Source organism: Phyllobates terribilis, unplaced genomic scaffold (assembly GCF_046119375.1).
Source record: "Phyllobates terribilis strain yellow unplaced genomic scaffold, ASM4611937v1 Scaffold_65__1_contigs__length_7625178, whole genome shotgun sequence".
Classification (NCBI taxonomy): domain Eukaryota; kingdom Metazoa; phylum Chordata; class Amphibia; order Anura; family Dendrobatidae; genus Phyllobates; species Phyllobates terribilis.
Window position 1 is genome coordinate 6,327,852 of NW_027362825.1, and position 22,490 is coordinate 6,350,341.

At 44.5% G+C, this 22,490-nt stretch overlaps 1 pseudogene; it reads left to right on the forward strand.

Moving 5' to 3' along the window:
* The first annotated feature begins 1,467 nt into the window (after positions 1–1,467).
* Positions 1,468–2,486, forward strand: LOC141193179 (olfactory receptor 5V1-like; annotated as a pseudogene).
* The last annotated feature ends 20,004 nt before the right edge of the window (positions 2,487–22,490 follow it).

The window sequence follows — 22,490 nt, forward strand, 5'->3', positions numbered from 1 at the left end:
CTTCACTAGGTGCAGTAAAAAAATTGGTATTCTATACACAGGTGTTATATCTTGCAACACAGATAGGCTACTCCACTGACTAACACACTCTGCAATAGGCCAAAAAGGATTAGCTTTGCTAGATTCAGCCAAATGCTGTGAAAAAAACTTGCACAGCACTGGCACAGACCTGCCTGGCAAAAACTGATAGGAACTCATGTAACCTAGTCCTGAAAAGGACTCCAATTACAATTAGTCTTTACTCCCACAACCTATCTATTTAAGAGCACAGACCTCCCTGATAAAAGTCGTAGGAAATGCTGTAACCTAGTCCTTAAAAGGACTGCAATCACAACTATTCCCTACTCCCAAGCTATCTGTATATTTGTGCGAAAATTGGCTTGAAATTAACAAGGTATAGCGCACACAGCAACAGCGGTGCCGTCTAACACGCAGCTGCAGCAGTGAGAAAATGGTGGCGACGGGGAAAATGGCTTGGTCTTATAGGGCAAGGACATGTGACATACACAGCCAATGACACATGCCCTTGCTTGTGTGAAAAAAGCACTTCGCTCCGTGTGTGCGCTGCTGATAGGCTGACAGATTGCACCTCCCCACTGCAAATGCGGGAAAGAGAAAAAAAAATGGAGATCTTCATTGTTCCTGCAGAGATCCATCCCCTGCCCCTCCCCCCACCCCGCTGTACACTCAAACTGCGTATTAACATTAATTTTCATCATTACTGAGAAAAAATCCAGTTATGATTTTGGTGCACGAACAGTTATCGAACATAACCTCGAACAGCCGAATTTTTCTCAAATTGTTCGTGTTCGCCGACCGGCTCGAACACCGCCCAAAACAGCTCGAATTTGAGATTGGCGAACAGTTCGAGTAGAACAACGCTCATCTCTAATTACTAACACGCAACTCATTAAAAAAGCACACTCATCTACATTTTTTTTTATAAAATGTGTGTATATGTGCATGTAATGTAGTGTGAGTGTATTAATATACTCACCTACTTCTGCTCTCTCCGGTGTCCAGTGTCCACTTCTCTTCTGAGTGACGTCACCCCTCTGTAGACTCTCTGGGTCACGCTGTGCTCTGTGTGACCTGGAAGTGTCTTTTACAATGTAAGTCTATGTAGTGTCAGAAAGAGGCTTTCACTGTAAAAGGGACTACCAGCTCAAACATAGAGTATAGAGTGAGACGGCCAGTTGCAATTGCGGTGACTTAACAGAGAAGAGGAGAAGAATGGAGCTGGACACTGGAGAGAGTGTCAGTAGGTGAGTATATTAAAACACTCACACTACATTACATGCACATACACACACATTTAATAAAACAAAATAATATATGGGAGTGCGTCTTTAATTTTCCACTGAAAAGATGTTCTTCACAAGTCTGAAGAAGGATTCCCACAATTTATATGTAATCCACACAATTCATATTTTGTGGATTTCTTTCTTTTAGATCACCGTTAATGAAATGATAAAGCAAAATGAGACCTCAGACTTTAGCTTCAATCTGATGGGATTTTCCTACCTACCGAACCAGAGGGTTATACTGTTCTTGGTCTTCTTTCTTCTCTACCTTCTAACCATACTTGGTAACACTATCACCATTTTGAGTATCTGCATAGACCTTCATCTTCACACACCTATGTACCTCTTCATTAGCCAACTCTCATTCTTGCATATCTGCAATACATGTGTGACCATCCCCAAAATGCTGATCAACATCATAACCAAAGAGAAAAGTATTTCTTTTGCTGGTTGTGTAAGCCAACTTTTCATCTTCTCTTCTCTTCTCTTGGAGCAACAGAGTGTGCCCTCTTAGCTGTTATGGCATACGACCGATACTTGGCCATCTGTAACCCCCTACGTTACATGGAAATTATGAGTAGTTGGGTATGCATGGCCTTGGCATCTGCCCCATGGTTATCTGGTTTCCTCCAGTCATCTGTTCACACCTTTTTTACTTTCCAATTGTTCTTCTGTCAACCTAGAAACATCAACAGCTTCTACTGTGATGTTCCCTCTCTGTTAAAGTTATCATGTTCAGCAACAACTCTTAACGAGATTGTACTGTTCTGCGTTGGGGGATTCTTCACCTTGAGTCCATTCCTATTGACTTTTGCATCTTACATTCTAATCCTAGAAGCCATTTTTCAAATATCATCATCAGAGAGCAGAAGTAAGACATTTTCAACTTGTGGATCCCATTTGGCAGTGGTAAGTCTCTTCTATGGGGCAGCCATGTTTGTCTACTTTCGTCCCACTTCCAGCTATTCCTTGCATGTGGACAGACTGCTGTCAGTGTTCTACACCTTATTGACCCCATTACTCAATCCCGTCATTTATAATTTGAAGAATAATGAGGTCAAGGGGGCAATGCGAAAAATATTCAAAATCATAGAAGAAAATTTGAATTCAAAATCACTGACAGTGAAAAATGAAAATAAAAACAAAGAGCAAAATAAATCTGTAAAACTAAGTGGGATCTAAGGGGTAACGTTTCTTCTTGTGGAGAGGCAATTTGCATACAACAAAGTGATAACACTTAGATGACCACTAAAGGATGTATAACTTCTGAAAACAACGTGACCCATATGGAAATGTTCCAGGAATAGTACCTCCTAGAAGCGGGCAAAAAATATGTAGCTAAAATATAACAAAAATTAACAAGAAATGTGATGCAGCCCAATTACAGTGTGAAAACTACAAATAAAGAAATGAACACGACAAATGACAGGTCTGTCTCGTCATCACTTTCTATGTGTTTTACAATGAACATAATAAATATATTGCTTCTTGTACAAGTTACTAAATAACACGTTTTACATATTTATACATTTTACTTTGGCCCAAGAAAATATATCCATCTCCTGTTTATTTTTCATTTTTACAGTGCCTTGGTATTCTTATTTTCAAGCATAAAAACCAGTATAAAAACTAAAGGTTAGATATAGTTTACCCTTGCTTGTTGTGCGCAAATCATTCTAGCTTGTCGGTGATTAATACTAGTAGGCAAACACGGATTGTGAGGCTCCAATTGTACCAGATGCAGTTTAATTAATCGATTTCTAACTCTATAGGATACAATTAAGGTGAATTGATTGCAAGACTTATTTACCACCATTCAGATCACACAGAGAACCCCGTGGATGTGATCACAAAAATCAAACAGCAGGTACTGAATTTATGTATACTATACTTTGTAAGGTAATTCAGCAGTCACACTTCATGGTAATTTAAGACACAAACAATGTTATGGAAATGACAAATAAGAGTGCGTGTGTATACATAGAGTCATGGCCGAAAGTGTTGGCACCCTAGAAATTGTTCTAGAAATTAAGTATTTCTCCCAGAAAATTATTGCAATTACACATGTTTTGTTATACACATGTTTATTTCCAGATAAAAAGGCAAATAGGACATAATTTCGCACAAAACCCCAAAAATGGTCCGGACAAAATTGTTGGCACTCTCACCTTAATATTTGGTTGCACACCCTTCGGAATAAATAACTGCAATCAATCGCTTCCTATAACCATCAACAAGCTTCTTACACCTCTCAGCTGGAATTTTGGACCACTCTTCTTTTGCAAACTGCTCCAGGTCTCTCATATGTGAAGGCTCCTTCTCCCAACAGCAATTTAAAGACCTTTCCACAAATATTCAAAGGGATTCAGATCCGGACTCATTGCTGCCACTTCAGAACTCTCCAGCTCTTTGTTTCCATAAATTTTTTGGGTGCTTTTTGAAGTATGTTTGGAGTCATTGTCCTGCTGGAAGACCCATGACCTAGGATGTAAACCTAGCTTTCTGACACTGGGCACTACATTGCCACCCAAAATCCTGGACAACCCCTTTAACGATCAGCATGTATTATCAATACTGTTTATGCTGGTAATATTTAGTTATGGTTTGTTGGTATTTGTCTGTTGTATTGAAATATTATTAAATCTTATATAGTCGTATTATTGGTATTATTAGAAATATTGGTCTTGTAATAAATCTTAATTTCCTCCAGGCAGGGTAATATTAGTAATAGATATCCCCATTTGGGGATTGGGGGCAGAGACAGAATGGGCCTGTGTGCTTTCAAATGCCAGGGCAGGATTTCAGTCCATGTCCGTCCCTGCTAATTGTTATTATTGTATACAGTTATACAATCACGTCATCTCAAGAACTAGTGAGGAACATATTAATCCATTCATGCAACTTGAATTTAAAATACATTGTTCAGATAATCTATGTAAATTATGCAAGTCATAATACTTTTGAAATGTATAAAATATCATGCTTCGTTAAAAATAAAATAGATTTTCCATATATACATTTACATTGTAATGTTTTGGATAAATCATGCTTGTATTTGTTCACAACATGCATTTTTGGCCTAATCAATGTATCTTTGAGTGTGTGTTTGGTCTCTTAACATGTTATCCATTTTATGTGTTCTCTAAGGGAGTGGCACGTTCAATTGTAGATATTCCTGTTTGTGTGTGATAATGTGGATGTGATGTTTGTAGATTTGTGTATACATACACACACCAGCATGCATATAGTTTACACAACATTATATGTGTATATATATCTATTTATATCATGTGTATACATATATATATATATATATATATTACATATACACACACACAAAAACACTCTCATATGTGTAGCTTCCATAACATTGTTTGAGTCATAAATTACCATGAATTGTGACTCCGGAATGCCCTTACAAAGTATAGAACGCATTAATTCAATACCTGCTGTTTGATTGCTGTGATCACATCCATGCGGTTCTCTTTTGTGATCAGAACGGGGGTAAATAAGCTTCCTAATCAATCAAATTTAAATAATTTTGTTGTATGTGCTTAAAGGCTTGTGTTGTATTGTGTTGTATTGTGTTGTAATGTGTTGTATTTAAAGGCTTCTGTTGTATTGAAATATTATTAAATCTTATATAGTCACATTATTATCATCTTACATATCTAATGTATCATCTTACATATCTATTATCATCTTACATATCTAATGTATCATCTTACATATCTATTATCATCTTACATATCTAAGATTAAGAGTCGGATCAACTCGAAACGCGTCAAAATATACATATGCCTTCACTATTTTTAATAGAAGGATAATAAAGATTTTGGAAAACATTTTTTAACAACTGAGTTCTGGATTGTGAATCAATTAATTGGAAAAGCAGAAAAAACAGTACTTTGTGGCTACGTTCATATTAACGTATTTAAAGACTGAGTGCTGTCCATAAAAAAAACTTACAGCACTCGGATCAATATTATTCAATAGAGCTGTTCAGATAACCGTTTTTGCACACAAATCAAATGCTGGCGTTAAAAAAAATAACAGCATGTACCAGTCTCTACCGTATTTTATGTGAAACTCGCCTATTAAAGTCTATGAGTGCACAAAAAATCAGATCCCAAACAGATCATCTACACTGCTCAAAAAAATAAAGGGAACACTTAAACAGCAGAATATAACTCCAAGTAAATCAAACTTCTGTGAAATCAAACTGTCCACTTAGGAAGCAACACTGATTGACAATCAATTTCACATGCTGTTGTGCAAATGGAATAGACAATAGATGGAAATTATTGGCAATTATCAAGACACACTCAATAAAGGAGTGGTTCTGCAGGTGGGGACCACAGACCACATCTCAGTACCAATGCTTTCTGGCTGATGTTTTGGTCACTTTTGAATGTTGGTTGTGCTTTCACACTCGTGGTAGCATGAGACGGACTCTACAACCCACAGAAGTTGCTCAGGTAGTGCAGATCATCCAGGATGGCACATCAATGCGAGCTGTGGCAAGAAGGTTTGCTGTGTCTGTCAGCGTAGTGTCCAGAGGCTGGAGGCGCTACCAGGAGACAGGCCAGTACACCAGGAGACGTGGAGGGGGGTCGTAGGAGGGCAACAACCCAGCAGCAGGACTGCTACCTCCGCCTTTGTGCAAGGATGAACAGGAGGAGCGCTGCCGGAGCCCTGCAAAATGACCTCCAGCAGGCCACAAATGTGCATGTGTCTGCACAAACGGTTAGAAACCGACTCCATGAGTGTGGTATGAAGGCCCGACATCCTCAGATGGGAGTTGTACTCACAGCCCAACACCATGCAGGACGCTTGGTATTTGCCACAGAACACCAGGATTGGCAAAGTCGCCACTGGCGCCCTGTGCTCTTCACAGGTGAAAGCAGGTTCACACTGAGCACATGTGCCAGATGTGACAGAGTCTGGAGACGCCGTGGAGAGCGATCTGCTGCCTGCAACATCCTTCAGCATGACCGGTTTGGCAGTGGGTCAGTAATGGTGTGGGGTGGCATTTCTTTGGGGGGCCGCACAGCCCTCCATGTGCTCGCCAGAGGTAGCCTGACTGCCATTAGGTACCGAGATGAGATCCTCAGACCCCTTGTGAGACCATATGCTGGTGCGGTTGGCCCTGGGTTCTTCCTAATGCAGGACAATGCCAGACCTCATGTGGCTGGAGTGTGTCATCAGTTCCTGCAAGATGAAGGCATTGAAGATATGGACTGGCCCGCCCGTTCCTCAGACCTGAATCCGATTGAGCACATCTGGGACATCATGTCTCGCTCCATCCACCAACATGCAGGAGTTGGAGGATGCTTTAGTCCAGGTCTGGGAGGAGATCCCACAGGAGACCATCCACAACCTCATCAGGAGTATGCCCAGGCGTTGTAGGGAGGTCATACGGGCACGTGGAGGCCACACACAACACTGAGCCTCATTTTGACTTGTTTTAAGGACATTACATCAAAGTTGGATCAGCCTGTAGTATGTTCCCATTGATGATTTTTGTGTGATTTTGTTGTCAGCACATTTAGCTTTGTACAGAACAAAGGAATCAATGAGAATATTTCATTCATTCAGATCTAGAATGTGTTATTTGAGTGTTCCCTTTATTTTTTTGAGCAGTGTATATAGCATCCAATTTTTTCGGATACATTGCAATTCTTTAATATACACTGACGAGCAAAAGGGTAACAATGTTTTGAACTTTTGACTTCCAGGCTTCATATCGCACCATCCACTACTGCTTCGAACGTGAGACTACAATCATTTTATAGACAATCATCTTGGCTAACTCATACATAAATTTGACTTGCAACTATTTAGCATATGATTAGTTATGCAGATTCTTGTCATGTCACCACATTGTTACTGTTTTGCTCCTAAAAATCTACATTTTAGTTTTTATTATTTTGTTAGTATTTTGTAAATCCACATTTAGCTTTCAACACTGTCTAAATCCTTCTAGGTATGCTCTATATCAGATTCAAGCATGTATCGACTGAAATCTGATCCCAGGCCTCTTCTACATGTTCCCAAAGTTGGTGCATACTGGTCGACTCACTTGGGTATGTATACCATTTTTTCTACACCTCTACCCACAAGTGATCAATTGGGTTGAAGTCTGGGGACTGTGGGGGCCAATTCAACACCTCTACTTCATTGTCACTAAACCATTTCTTTACCAATCTCGACATATGTTTCGGGTCGCTGTCCTGCTGGAACACTAAGTCATCCTTTTCATATCCAGAGTACTCAAGTGTATGAAGTAACTCATCTTGTAGGATACTCACAAATAGCTCAGCATTGAGACCACCATCGATCCTGGTCAAGTATTCAACGCCTTTGGCTGTGAAATAGCCCCATATCATCAGGCTTCCTCCACCGAACTTGACAGTTCCTTCAATTTCTCTGTTAGCCCCTTTTTCCCTTGTTTCTTCCAGATACATTTGCACCATAAGAGCCTAGTCTATTGACTTTCGGCTCATCGCTCCAAATCACCTGTTTTCAATCTACGGTCCACTTTTCATACTTTTTTAGCAAACTTGAGCCAACGCTTCTTATGACGATATTGAGTTTGAGGCTTCTTCATCTTTTTTCGGGCCACCATTCCAGACTTGTGTAATGTGCATCACACTGTGCTTGCATGGACATCTATGATCTCACTATTACGAAGCATGCAAGCCACCTCTACTGCCGTGTTTGTCACACCCAAACTAATAGACCTTGTCCTGAGCCGACTTGTTGACTCCAATATTTTGCCTGGACGTCCACCTCTTAGCTTTTGAATGGACGGACTTCATTTCATATTCTTCAAACTGTCATGGCGCTCACATGACGCAGTTGGGCAATTTTCTTGGCCGAGAGACAGCTATCTATGAGCTGGACCACATATTACCACCACATAGTGACCGAATAATACCACATACAAGGAACAAAAACCACCACACCATGACTAGACCACACATTACCACCACATAGTGACCGAATAATACCGCATACAAGGAACACCGTGACCAGACCACATATTGCCACCACATAGTGTAGCTATCTACATAGAATACAGTGCATAGTTTCAGTGTACAGGTAATGCAGGGATCACCAGTGGCATTATACACAGGAGCTCTGTATATATTGTATTGTGCACAGGTAATACAGTGATCACCAGTGACATTATACACAGGAGCTCTGTACATAGTATATAGTGTATAGTGTCAGTGTACAGGTAAAACAGGGATCACCAGGGACATTGTACACAGAAGCTTTGTATATAGTGTACAGGTAATACAGGGATCACCAGTGACATTATACACCGGAGCTCTGTATATAGTGTATAGGTAATACAGGGATCACCAGTGACATTATACACAGGAGCAGAAAAAAAAAACTGACTGGAATTTCCAAAAGAAGAAATAGGTGTGTACAGGTGCGTACTAGGAGCAGCTACCCGCAGTATGCTACTTTGTTTGTTCATTATTTATGGAGGTAGCTGCTCCCAGTAAGCACATGTACACACCTATTTCTTGTTTTGGAAGTGCCACTCATTTTTTTCTGTTTCTATGTATAAGCTTTGACTGAGAACTCCGCCTCTAGGCCACAGGCGGTTTTAATTGTAGCAGGAACTTGCTTACCCATACACAAGCAGGCTTATGCCTCAGACAGGAATTCACATTGGTAGGTTCCTGGTATGATGAGAAACGCCTTAACGTAGCTACCAGGTACACATGAATTGGCCAAGTTATGCGCTAAGATTTCTCATTTATTTCTATTTTCTAGAGCAGAAATGCTGTTCAAATTTCATATATTTCATGTTCGCATACTTAGCGTTGCAGTGTGCTACTTTGTTTGTTAATTATACACAGCTCTGTATATAGTGTATAGGTAATACAGGGATCATCAGTGACATTATACACAGGAGCTCTATGTATAGTGTCAGTGTTCAGGCAATACAGGGATCACCAGTGACATTATACACACGAGCTCTGTGTATAGTATACAGGTAATACAGGAATTACCAGTGACATTATACATAGGAGCTCTATATATAGTGTATAGTGTACAGATAATACAGGGATCATCAGTAAAATTATAAACATGAGCTCTGTATATAGTGTACAGGTAATACAGGGATCACCATGGACATTATACACAGGAGCTCTGTACATAGTATATAGTGTCAGTGTACAGATAACACACAGTGACGTCTCTTGTTGAAATCCTTCATCTTCACTTTTCTCCTTCATCCAGCTTAGACCACCATCACTTCTTCCAGCCAGGACTCGTCTCTGCATAAAATAACACACAGTTATCTAGAATACACTCCCCAACTTTTACACTACGCAGGTGAATACAGACGTGCACCCACCATTAATATATAATAAGTTATTATGCAACCCACCATTCAAAATATAAATTGTAATCCACCACTGTGCCCCCACGAACTATAAATAGCCACTTTCCCCACCTAATAAATATATAAATTAATTAGTACCTGTACTCTTTCCCCCAGTTCATTACCAGTCACACTCTGTCATCCTCAAAGCCCCCTCTCCCAGTTCATTATATTTACATGCCCCCCTCTACCCCAATTCATTTGGTCATGTCCTCTCTCCCTCCCACCACCAATCATCATTTGTTGTCCCCCACCCTCAATTCATCATTATTTGCGCTCCCCTACCCTCAATTCATCATTAGCTCTCCCCACCCCACTTTCAGTTAATCATATGCTCTCCCCACCCCCTACTCCCAATTCATCATTAGTTCTCCCCACCCCCAGTTCACCATGTGCTCTCCCCACCCCCAGTTCACCATGTGCTCTCCCCACCCCCACTCCCAGTTCACCATGTGCTCTCCCCACCCCCCACTCCCAGTTCATCATGTGCTCTCCCCACCCCCCACTCCCAGTTCATCATGTGCTCTTCCCAACCCCTACTCCCAGTTCATCATGTGCTCTTCCCACCCCCTACTCCCAGTTCATCATGTGCTCTCCCCACCCCCTACTTCCAGTTCATCATGTGCTCTTCCCACCCCCTACTCCAAGTTCATCATGTGCTCTCCCCACCCCCTACTCATCATGTGCTCTCCCCACCCCTACTCCCAGGTCATCATATGCTCTCCCCCAAGATCATTCATTTAATTAATTCTATTTAAAAAAAAAAAGTTTTTCATACTTACCTCTTATACGATCCCCTGCAGGCGCATCTCCACTTCTGGACTGGCATCCTGGCGCTCAATGCCGGCAAGCATGAGATGACATCATCGAGTACGAGCAGTCTCCAGTGCATCACAGAAGAGGCGGAGGGACTCCATGGGAGTTGCACGGCAATGAGAGCGCCAAGGCTGAAGCTTCCTGTGCTGAGATGTATGCCGCCGTCTGCGGCGGCACGTCAGCATGCGATACCCAGGGGCCCGGTGAGCAGAAGCACAAGAGGGGGACCCTGGACTGGGCCTCCACTCTTTACTGATATTCACTGGGCGCCATACAGCAGTAAGGGCAGTAATGCCCTGATGGCGGCCCTGACTATACCCACAAGGCAAAGTATGGTGACCCCAACAGTATGATGCACCAACTGTGACCCCCAACTCAGCCCTCCACACAATATGATAGGCCCCACACAGTATACTGGAACCCCCGCACAGTATAATGGACCCCACACAGCATAATGGACTCTGCACAAACCTCTACACTGTATAATGACCCCCTCTAGCCATTCAAACAGTATAACAGCCCTTACATAGCCCTCCAAACTGTATAACGGCCCTCACAACACCCTCCAAACAGTATAATGGTCCCCACATAGCCCTGCAAACAGAATAATGGCCCCCGCATAGCCTTCCATATAATATAATGGGCCCCAAATAGCCTTCCAATTCATATAATGGTCCCCACATTGCCTTCCGTATAGTAAAATGGGCCCCACATAGCCATCCAAACAGTATAATGCCCCCCCACACACACATATACCCTTCTACATAATATAATGGGCCCGATATAGTCTTCCATTTAATATAATGGGCACCACAATGCCTCTCATATAGTATAATGGGTCCCACTGTCACGCAAGGTGTGGGAAAGACTAAGTGCAACACGAAGGGAAGAGGGTGAGGAAGCCCAAACACTAGGGAAAGGGAGAGTGGAGATTCCTAGGCAGCTCTAATAACGCCCTGCCTACCCTACCGTCCCTATATAGATTCCACACCTATCGCCAAGCAGGACCCTAAACCCTGTATGTCACTAGAGCTTGGCCCTAGATAGCGAGGGGTGAGCACTGGTCAAGTCCCACTACAAACTAAAGAAAACAAGGTAGACAAACAAAGCGGATTAACTTAGCTTGAGCAGACACCAGAAGAGTAACGCCAACTGTCCTCCAAGGGCACAAGAAAAGAAGCCAGCCAACAGCTAGTGCTCCAAGCATGCACAAAGGTACATAGAAGCATCACCGGTGATTGCCTGAAGCAAACTGAGGGTTTTTAACTCCCATGCAAGAGTGTGTCAATCAGCAGCAGGAGGGAGGTCACCGCTGGGTCTTAAAGGAAGGATTAAGGTGGTGTCTGCAATGCCAAGCACAGTGACTTTCTACAGCCAGATCCAAAGAGACTGTCTATTACACCTGACACACCCGTGACATCCACCCAGACCTCCATATACTATAATGGCTCCACATAGTCTTCCATTTAATATAATGGGCCCCACTTGCATTCCATATAATATGGAAAGCTACGTGGGGCCATTATATCATATAATGGGTCTCACATAGCCTTCCATATAATATAATGGCCCCATATAACCCTCCATATAGTGTAATGTGCAACACATTGCCTTCCATATAATATAATGGGCCCCACATAGCCTTCCACATAATATAATGGCCCCATATAGCCTTCCATCTAATATAATGGGCTCCACATTTCCTTCTATATAATATAATGGGCCCCATATAGCCTTCCAGATAGTATAGTGGGCCCCATATAGCCTTCCAGATAGTATAGTGGACCCCACATTGCCTACCATATTGTATAATAGGGCCCATATTGACTTCTATATAATATAATGGCCCCATATAGCCTGCCATCTAATATAATGGGCTCCATATTTCCTTCTATATAATATAATGGGCCCCACATTGCCTTCCATATGGTATAAAGGGCCCCATATTGACTTCCATATAATGTAATGTGCACCACATTGCCTTCCATATAATATAATGGGCCCCACATAGCCTTCAATATAATATAATCGGCCTCACATTGTCCTCCATATTATATAATGGGCCCCAAATAGCCCTCCATATAGTGTAATGTGCCTAACATTACACATTGCCTTCTATACAATGTAATGGCCCCACATACAGTGGGTACGGAAAGTATTCAGACCCCTTTACATTTTTCACTCTTTGTTTCATTGCAGCCATTTGGTAAATTCTAAAAAGTTAATTTTTTTCTCATTAAAAGTACACTCTGCACCCCATCTCGACTGAAACAAAAAATAATTGTAGAAATTTATGCAAATTTATTAAAAAAGAAAAACTGAAATATCACAGTCTAGCATTCAGACCCTTAGTTCAGACACTCATATTTAAGTCACACGTAGTGATGAGCGAGCACTAAAATGCTCGGGTACTCGTTGCTCGGGTCAAGCACATTGGAATATTTGGGTGCTCGACCCGAGCAACGAGGCCAATGTAAGTCTATGGGAAACTCGAGCATTTTTCAGGCGGCTCCCCCCGGCGGTCTGCAGAGGGCCTGAAAAGTGCCCAAATCGATGGGAACAGTGCTCAAATGACATGGGAACAGCATGGGGAAGACCCCTGGAAGCATTTCTGACTCCCAGATCACTGCTGTCAACAACGTTGTCAGAGTATTGCTCCACTTTTACGGACTCACAATAAAACATACAAAAACTAAACCAAAATGGATTTTCCCAGGAAATGTGTTAAGGAACATCCTTTCCATTGTAATGACTTGTATATAAGGCTAAATAACTGACCAAAAACAAAAATACTCCTCCACACCTTGGGCTATGTTCACACGTAGCGTTTTTGATGCGTTTTTGCACTTTTGCATTACTTTCAACCGTGACAAATGCATTCACCAGGAAATGTAATTTTAACATTTTACAACCTTATCAGGCCATGTGGTGTGTGAGACATGATCAGACATATGCATACAGTGCTGAAAAGACATGGGGAAGACCTCTGGAAGCATCTCTGACTCCCAGGTCACTGCCTAAAAGTGTGCCCATCATAAGTGATCCTTGGCGCATGCAAAGATGCCTCCCGCCATGCACCTGTCGTTGCAGACTTGCAACAATCACCGTCCACGTCCTTGTCCCAGGTGTCCCTACCCCATTTCTTGGAATGCAAGCGCAAGTATGCAGCCAGCCACCCACCAACCCACAGGCTGCAATACTATACTGCCAAATTTTTGTCAGCTGCTTGCACTTGAAATGTGGCCTTTTAGGCTCGTGGAAGCGGAAGCTGTCCACAATCTTATGGCGGCGGCGACCGGGTATCCATACTCGATCCCCAGCCACCACTATTTGTCCCTGTGTCGTCTCCGCCTTCCACAAGCACGGGTCCCACAACATTACCCGTGCCCTCCCCAGTGCACTTACTGGGAAGGACCGCCTAACCACAAACACGTGGACAGGTGAATGTGGCCAGGGACGGTACGGAGCCAGTCCACAGCTTTTTTTTTGCTGAGTTGTATTTCACCACAGCCATATTCTTTAGCTCGGTGAAAGGACTTGGAAAACCATATCTACCCAGCTGTCATTTCTCTCAGGAAGTCCTCTAAAGCTGCTTTCACTTGAAATGTGGCCTTTTAGGCTCGTGGAGGCAGAAGCTTATCATAACCTCATGCCGGCGGCGGCTGGGTGTCCATACTCGGTGCCCAGCCGCCACTGTTTCTCCCGGTATCGTCTCCGCCTTCCACAAGCACGGGTCCCACAACATTACCCGTGCCCTCCCCAGTGCACTTACTGGGAAGGACCGCCTAACCACAGACACGTGGACAGGTGAATGTGGCCAGGGACGGTACGGAGCCAGTCCACAGCTTTTTTTGCTGAGAGTTGTATTTCACCACAGCCATATTCTTTAGCTCGGTGAAAGGACTGGCATAGAGGGAAAACGTATCTACTCTGGGTGTTATTTCTCCCAGGAAGTCCTCTAAAGCAGCTGGTTGCAGAAGAAATGGCAGCCCGTCCAACATCAACTCGCACTTCTCAGTGGTGCTTTGACACACAAACATCTTTCTTTGCGCATTTAATTTCATGACTACAGAGTTGGGCAATGGCCTGATATGCAATCCGGTTTGAGAAATAACATGCATAAGCACATCCGATCCACATTAAAAAAACAGCCATAGAGTGTCCGGGAACCTTCCCCCACACTTTTCTTAGCCAGGGCTGCTTCTCGGCAGGGTTGGATGGACCCACCAGAAAACCAGAGACTCCTCCGGTGGGCCCTGGCTTCTCCTTCAGGAGAGTTCATAGTGCCGAGGTGAGGCCATGATGATGATAGAGACCACCATCTGCTTACTTTTCTGTTACTTGGAATGCAAGCGCAATTATGCAGCAAACCACCCACCCACCGACAGGTCGCAATACTAAACTGCAAGATTTCTGGGAAGCTGCTTGCACTTGAAATGTGGCCTTTTAGGCTCGTGGAGGCGGAAGCTTTTCACAACCTCATGCCTCGTGTCCATACTCGGTCCCCAGCCGTCACTATTTCTCCCGGTGTTGTCTCCGCCTTCAATAAGCGCGGGTCCCTGAACATCACTGCTGGAACTTTACTGTGGGAATTTGCTTGCCTCCTACCAGCCTGGAATATTTCCAGTAAACTATGGTACGACACCATGGTATTAGCACTGCCCCCAGTAACAGTAGAGAAGCCATGCCCAATTTCCTTCTCAGGAATTTTATTTGGTAGACTGAGTGGCTGCCCAAATACATTAGTTTCTCACAAAGGAGCTGAAGATAGAGTGGCAGTAAGTGCAAGTTTCTCCAGCCTGTTAGATATTAGAGGGTGAACGGCAGCACATTGGATCAGTGGTTAGCACTAAAGCCTTGCAGCGCTGGGATTCTGGATTCAAATCCCAGCAAGGACAACATCTGCAAGGGCTTTGTATGTTCTCCCCATGTTTGCGTGGGTTTCCACCTCAGTAAAAAAGCAGCTATAGAGTGTCCGGGAACCTTCCCACACACTTTTCTTAGCCATGACTGCTTCTATGCAGGGTTGGACGGTCCCACCAGAGAATTCTCTGGTGTGCCCTGGCTTCTACATCAGGAGAGTTCATGATCGCGCTAGCTTTGCAGCTGCTATGGGGCTCTTGAGCGGGGGAGAAAGGTGAGCCCTCAGAATCAAATCCTCTGGTGGGCACAATGTTTTTCAATCTTAAACAGCTTCTCAGTGGGAGTTGTATTTCACCACAGCTATATTCTTTAGCTCGGTGAAAGGACTGGCATAGAAGGAAACCGTATCTACTCCGGCTGTCATTTCTCTGTCACCAGGTTCCGCCCATTGTCACACATGACCATGCCTGGCTGTATGTTCAGCGGTGAGAGCCACAGATCAAGCTGCTGTGTTACAGCTTTCAACAACTCTGCAGCGCTGGGCGGTTTGTCACCTAAGCATTAAGAATGCTATCTTCAGCACAACCTGTTGCCGCTTGGCGAAGGCAGTGCTGCAGTGCTTTCAGCTTGTGACTGATGTGGTCATTTCGGAGATGGAGGAGGAGGTGCAGGAGCTGAACAATGTAATTACATTGAGGTAACATTGGCGACTCTGTTTTTATACTAAAGAAAGATCCTACTGTTTTTGTTTTTTTCACGTTATTTTTTAAAGGCAAATGCATTCACCGGGAAATGTCATTTTAACATTTTAGAACCTTATCTGGCAATGTGGTGTGTGACACATCATCAGAAACATTCTGTTTCATTGAGGATGGAGGGAGTCTCAAAGACACATAGAGCAGGGCCACAGTAACGAGTACGACATGTTCCCATTGGAAAGGAGAGGGTCTGCTATACAGTTATAGGGTATGCAGTGAGTCCAACGGCTGACCAAATTTAGGAAATACCCCACTAAGAAATTAAAGACACATAGAGCAGGGCCACAGTAACAACAAATTCCCATTAGAAAGGAGAGAGTCTCCCATAGTGTTGGCCTATGCAGTGAATGCAAGGGTTGCCAAAAATTTGGAGGCACTCCAATGCCCCTTGGAAGAGACATGGAGGAGGGCCTCATAAAAAAAATGTTCCCATTAGAAAGGAGCGGGCTTCCTATACTTGTAATGCCCATGCACTAAGTGTATGGGCTGACAAACATTTACCCCTGGGGGGTATACATGAATATACTGTATACATTTTTTTTTTTAACGGGCATCATAAACACCCTTTAAAAAAATTATGTGGGTGTTGCATCACGGACCACGGTCACCCTGGTGATATGGTAGTGGAGGATGAGGATAAGGAGGAGGACAAGAGCAAATAGCCCAAATCAGGAAGCGTATACCCATGTCTGGGTGTGAAAAGGTGCATGGGAATACACCTCCCAAGAAAAGACACTGGATTTGAGTTTATGTTACGCTGCTATCATTCGGTGGTGTTGAGAAGTCTGGCCCAATCCAGCCCTTGTTCATTTTTATAAGAGTCAGCCTGTCAGCATTTTCAGTTGACAGGTGGATGCGCTTATCAGTTATAATTCCACCAGCGGCACTAAAAACCCGCTCTGATAAAACGCTGGCGGCAGGGCAGGCCAGGACATCCAAGGCATAGAGAGCCAGTTCATTCCACGTATCCAGCTTGGATACCCAATAATTATAAGGCACAGAGGAATCACGGAGGACGTTGGTACGGTCGGCAAGGTACTCCCTCAGCATCTTCCCAAACTTTGCACTCCTTGTGAGAGTACTCCGCGCCTCAGGGCCTGTGCGATGGGAGGGGCTGAGTAAATTCTCCCAGAACTTTGACAGTGTTCCCCTGCCTCTGCTGGATTGAAGTTGTGTCTCTCTCGCCTGTACTCCTTGGTTGTCCAATGAAGTGTGCCCTCTGCCGCCAGCATTTTCAGATGGGAATTTTTTTTAATAGATATGCAACAAGGGCCTTCTGGTACAGCCCCATTTTTGTAGACCTGTCCGCCTCAAGAATAAGAGATCTAAAGATCTCCTTGTAGCGTGGGTCTAGAAGTGTCACCAACCAGTAATAACTGTCACCTAAAATTTTGAGAATGCGAGGGTCATCGAAAAGGCAGCATAACAAACTCAGTCATGCGTGCCAGACTACTAACAGGCAAGACTTCCGTGTCCTCACCAAGAGGATGACTGACTATGCTCTCCTCCTCTCTGTCCTCTGGCCATCCACGCTGAACAGACGGTATGACAGCTGTGCAGGTAGTACCATCTATAGCGCATGAAACTAGCTCCTGTCCTTCCTCCTCCTCCTCTTCCTCATTGTCACCCAATCCACGTTGGGATGAGATGAGGCTGGGCTGTGTGTAATCACCCAGTATGGTTCCTTGCTCCATCTCATCATGCTCCGCCTGCAATGCATCCTCTTTGATTGTGAGCAGAGAGCGTTTCAGAAGACAGAGAAGCGGGATGGTGACTAATTATGGAATCATCGCCGCTCACCATCTTGGTGGAGTCCTCAAAATTTTGGAGGATGGTACATATGTCTGACATCCATGTCCACTGCTGAGGTCTTATGTGTGTAGTTTGAACTGAATACCGACGGCCTTGTTGATGCTGGTACTTAACAACTGCCCTCTTCTGCTCACAAATCCTTCCCAACATCTGCAGTGTGGAGTTCCAACGCGTGGGGACATCACACACCAGTCTGTGAGCCGGAAGCTGCAAACGCTGCTGAAACACGGCAAGGGCGGCAGAAGCTGTAGCTGACTTTCTAAAATGGGCACACAGGCGCCGTACTTTAACAAGCAGATCCGGCAGCTCCGGGTAGGATTTGAGAAACCGCTGAACCACAAGGTTAAGCACATGGGCCAGGCATGGTATGTGTGTGAGCTCGCCTCGCCTCAGAGCCACCACCAGGTTCCGGCCATTATCTCACACGACCATGCCTGGCTGTAGGTTCAGCGGTGTGAGCCACAGATCTGCCTGCTCTTTCAGAGCTGTCCACAACTCTTCAGCATTGTGCGGTTTGTCACCTAAGCATATTAGTTTCAGCACAGCCTGTTGCCTCTTGGCTGAGGCAGTGCTTCAGTGCTTCCAGCTTGAGACTGATGTGGTCATTTCGGAGATGGAGGCTGAAGAGGAGGAGGATGAGGTGCAGGAGCTGTAGACCGTGGCGGCAACCCTGATTGACCTAGGGCCCGCAATCCTTGGTGTCGGGAGGACGTGTTCTGTCCCAAGGTCCGACTGGGTCCCAGCTTACACTATGTTAACCCAGTGTGTAGTCAGCGAGATGTACCGTCCCTGCCCACACGCACTTGTTCACGTGTCCGTGATTAGGTGGACTTTCCCGGTAACTGCGTTGAGGGCACGGCTAATGATTTGGGACATGTGCTTGTGTAATGCGGGGACGGCACACCGGGAGAAATAGTGGCGGCTGGGGACCGAGTACCAAGGGATGGCTGCCGCCGTCAGGTTGTGGAATGCTTCCGTCTCCACGAGCCTAAAAGGCAACATTTCGAGCATAAGCAGTCGTGAAATGTGAGAATTTAGTAGTGTGGCCTGTGGGGCGTTGGCTGAATATTTGCGCTTGCGTTCCAAGGACTGGGGTATGGACAACTGAACGCTGCACTGGGACAAGGACATGGACGTGCTTCCTGATGCTGCTACTTGAGAGTGTGCAACGACAGGTGCAGGGCAAGAGGCGTCTTCACATGCACCATGGACAGGGGATTGGCTTGCATGCACAACAGCGGAAGAAGCAATGGTGCCACCTGCAGACACTGTTTCTGGACCCTGGGGTTCGGCCCACAAAGTCAGATGCTTTGCTGCCATGGGCCTGATTATGCTGGTTGTGGTCAGGCTGGGCTTTTTGACACTCCTGCTGATGCTGGCCTGGTAGGTGGTGCAAATGGCTTTTTGAGGTTATTGGCAGAGGCTTTAAAAAACAACCAGACTCGGGAAGACCTAACAGTTGTACTGGCAACTTCCTTCGTGTTGGTGTTATGGGGAACGGTTGCCTGCCTTCTGTCTGCGGCCACCACACTGCTTCTTCCTGCCTGTTGGGGTGCTCTGCCTCCCTCCCCCTGTGTGCTGCTGTCCTCGCTCTGCATGTCCTCCTGCCAGGTTGGGTCAGTTACTATATCATCCACCACCTCGTCTTCCGCTTCCTCACCCTGGTCCTCCTCCTGACTTACTGGCAATTGTGTCCCATCATCGTCCACCTCTTGTGACACTTTCCCACCGTCGCCTTCGTGTGACCGTGGCTGCTCAAATATTTGGGCATCGCTACATGCCAACTCCTCTTGCCCCGCTTCAAGTGGACCGGGCGAGAGGCCCAAATCTATAAATGGAAAAGTGAACAGCTCTTCAGAGTGTCCAAGTGTGGGATCAGTTGTCTCTGGGCACTCGGAAGGAGGATCAGGGTGAGGAATATGCAGTCCAGACTCACGGCTACTGAGACTTGACCGTGTGGAAGACAGGGTGGTGGTGGTGGCTAAGTGACTGGAAGCATTATCCGCTATCCAACCAACAACCTTTTGACACTGTTCTGGGTTCAATAGTGGTGTGCTGCGGTCCCCTAGGAATTGGGACAGGAAGGTCGGGCGATAAGTTGTGGGTGTTTGTTGTGGCACAATTTCAGCTTGCCCACGGCCTTGTCCTTGGCCTCTGCATGCACCATCACGTCCAGTTCCCCGTGCCTTGCCCTTTTTAAATGGAGCACTGAGTTTTAAATACCTGGCCTGTAGGTAACTAGTTTGAACAGCAAACCGGTGTCAAAAACTTCGCTGACAGTGAAAAAAAATTGGAATGGAGGCCAAAAATGGCAGTATTTTCTGAAAATATACAGTACAGACCAAAAGTTTGGACACACCTCATTTAAAGATTTTTTTCTGTATTTTCATGACTATGAAAATTGTACATTCACACTGAAGGCATCAAAACTAGGAATTAACACATGTGGAATTATATACTTAACAAAAAAGTGTGAAACAACTGAAAATATGTCTTATATTCTAGGTTCTTCAAAGTAGCCACCTTTTGTTTTGATGACTGCTTTGCACACTCTTGGCATTCTCTTGATGAGCTTCAAGAGGTAGTCACCGGAAATGGTTTTCACTTCACAGGTGTGCCCTGTCAGGTTTAATAAGTGGGATTTCTTGCCTTATAAATGGGGCTGGGACCATCAGTTGTGTTGTGCAGAAGTCAGGTGGATACACAGCTGATAGTGCTACTGAATAGACTGTTAGAATTTGTATTATGGCAAGAAAAAAGCAGCTAAGTAAAGAAAAACGAGTGGCCATCATTACTTCGAGAAATGGTCAGTCAGTCCGAAAACTTGGGAAAACTTTGAAAGTGTCCCCTAGTGCAGTGGCAAAAACCATCAAGCGCTACAAAGAAACTGGCTCACATGAGGACCGCCCCAGGAAAGGAAGACCAAGAGTCACCTCTGCTTCTGAGGATAAGTTTATCCGAGTCACTAGCCTCAGAAATCGCAGGTTAACAGCAGCTCAGATTAGAGACCAGGTCAATGCCACACACAGTTCTAGCAGCAGACACATCTCTACAACAACTGTTAAGAGGAGACTTTGTGCAGCAGGCCTTCATGGTAAAATAGCTGCTAGGAAACCACCGCTAAGGACAGGCAACAAGCAGAAGAGACTTGTTTGGGCTAAAGAACACAAGGAATGGACATTAGACCAGTGGAAATCTGTGCTTTGATCTGATGAGTCCAAATTTGAGATCTTTGGTTCCAACCACCGTGTCTTTGTGCGACGCAGAGAAGATGAACGGATGGACTCTACATGCCTGGTTCCCACAGTGAAGCATGGAGGAGGAGGTGTGATGGTGTGGGGGTGCTTTGCTAGTAACACTGTTGGGGATTTATTCAAAATTGAAGGCATACTGAACCAGCATGGCTACCACAGCATCTTGCAGCGGCATGCTATTCCATCCAGTTTGCGTTTAGTTGGACCATCATTTATTTTTCAACAGGACAATGACCCCAAACACACCTCCAGGCTGTGTAAGGGCTATTTGACCAAGAAGAAGAGTGATGGGGTGCTACGCCAGATGACCTGGCCTCCACAGGCACCAGACCTGAACCCAATTGAGATGGTTTGGGGTGAGCTGGACCGCAGAATGAAGGCAAAAGGGCCAACAAGTGTCAAGCATCTCTGGGAACTCCTTCAAGATTGTTGGAAGATCATTTCCGGTGACTACCTCTTGAAGCTCATCAAGAGAATGCCAAGAGTGTGCAAAGCAGTCATTAAAGCAAAAGGTGGCTACTTTGAAAAACCTAGAATATAAGACATATTTTCAGTTGTTTCACACTTTTTTGTTAAGTATATAATTCCACATGTGTTAATTCATAGTTTTGATGCCTTCAGTGTGAATGTACAATTTTCATAGTCATGAAAATACAGAAAAATCTTTAAATGAGAAGGTGTCTCCAAACTTTTGGTCTGTACTATGTATGTGATCCGTATGACGGAGAAAACACAGTTTTAAATAGCTGGATTTCTAGCGCTGTAATATCTTAAGGACCTGGCTGTATTCTGCAGTGCCAACAAGCAAATGGCGCAGAAAATGGTGTTCTCTGGATTGCTTTTTAAGCAAATAATGAGGATTAAGATCCAAAAAAAAAAAGTATTGCTGGCCCCTGAGACCTGGGCCTATGTCTAGAAATATCTAACAGCAGCAGAAGCCAGAATTGGAATGGAGCCTCTTGTGCTAATGCACTGCAGTCTGCTATATACACTGCCTGCCTATACAACCTGCCTGCCTGATATCTCTGCAGATGGATTAGTTAGTCCTGAAAAGGACTGTTTGTTAAGATGGATGTGTGTAATGTACGGTTTTTCTCCCTACACTACCTAATACACAAGCAAATCTCTCCCTGACGCAGCAGCAGCTCTCCCTACACTGTCTGATTCCGGAGTGACTGTGACGAGCATGGCGGCGCCAGGTCTGATATAGACCTGATGAAACTGTGCGGCCATCCAATCACTATAATGCCACAACTACCATGGCTGCGGCATT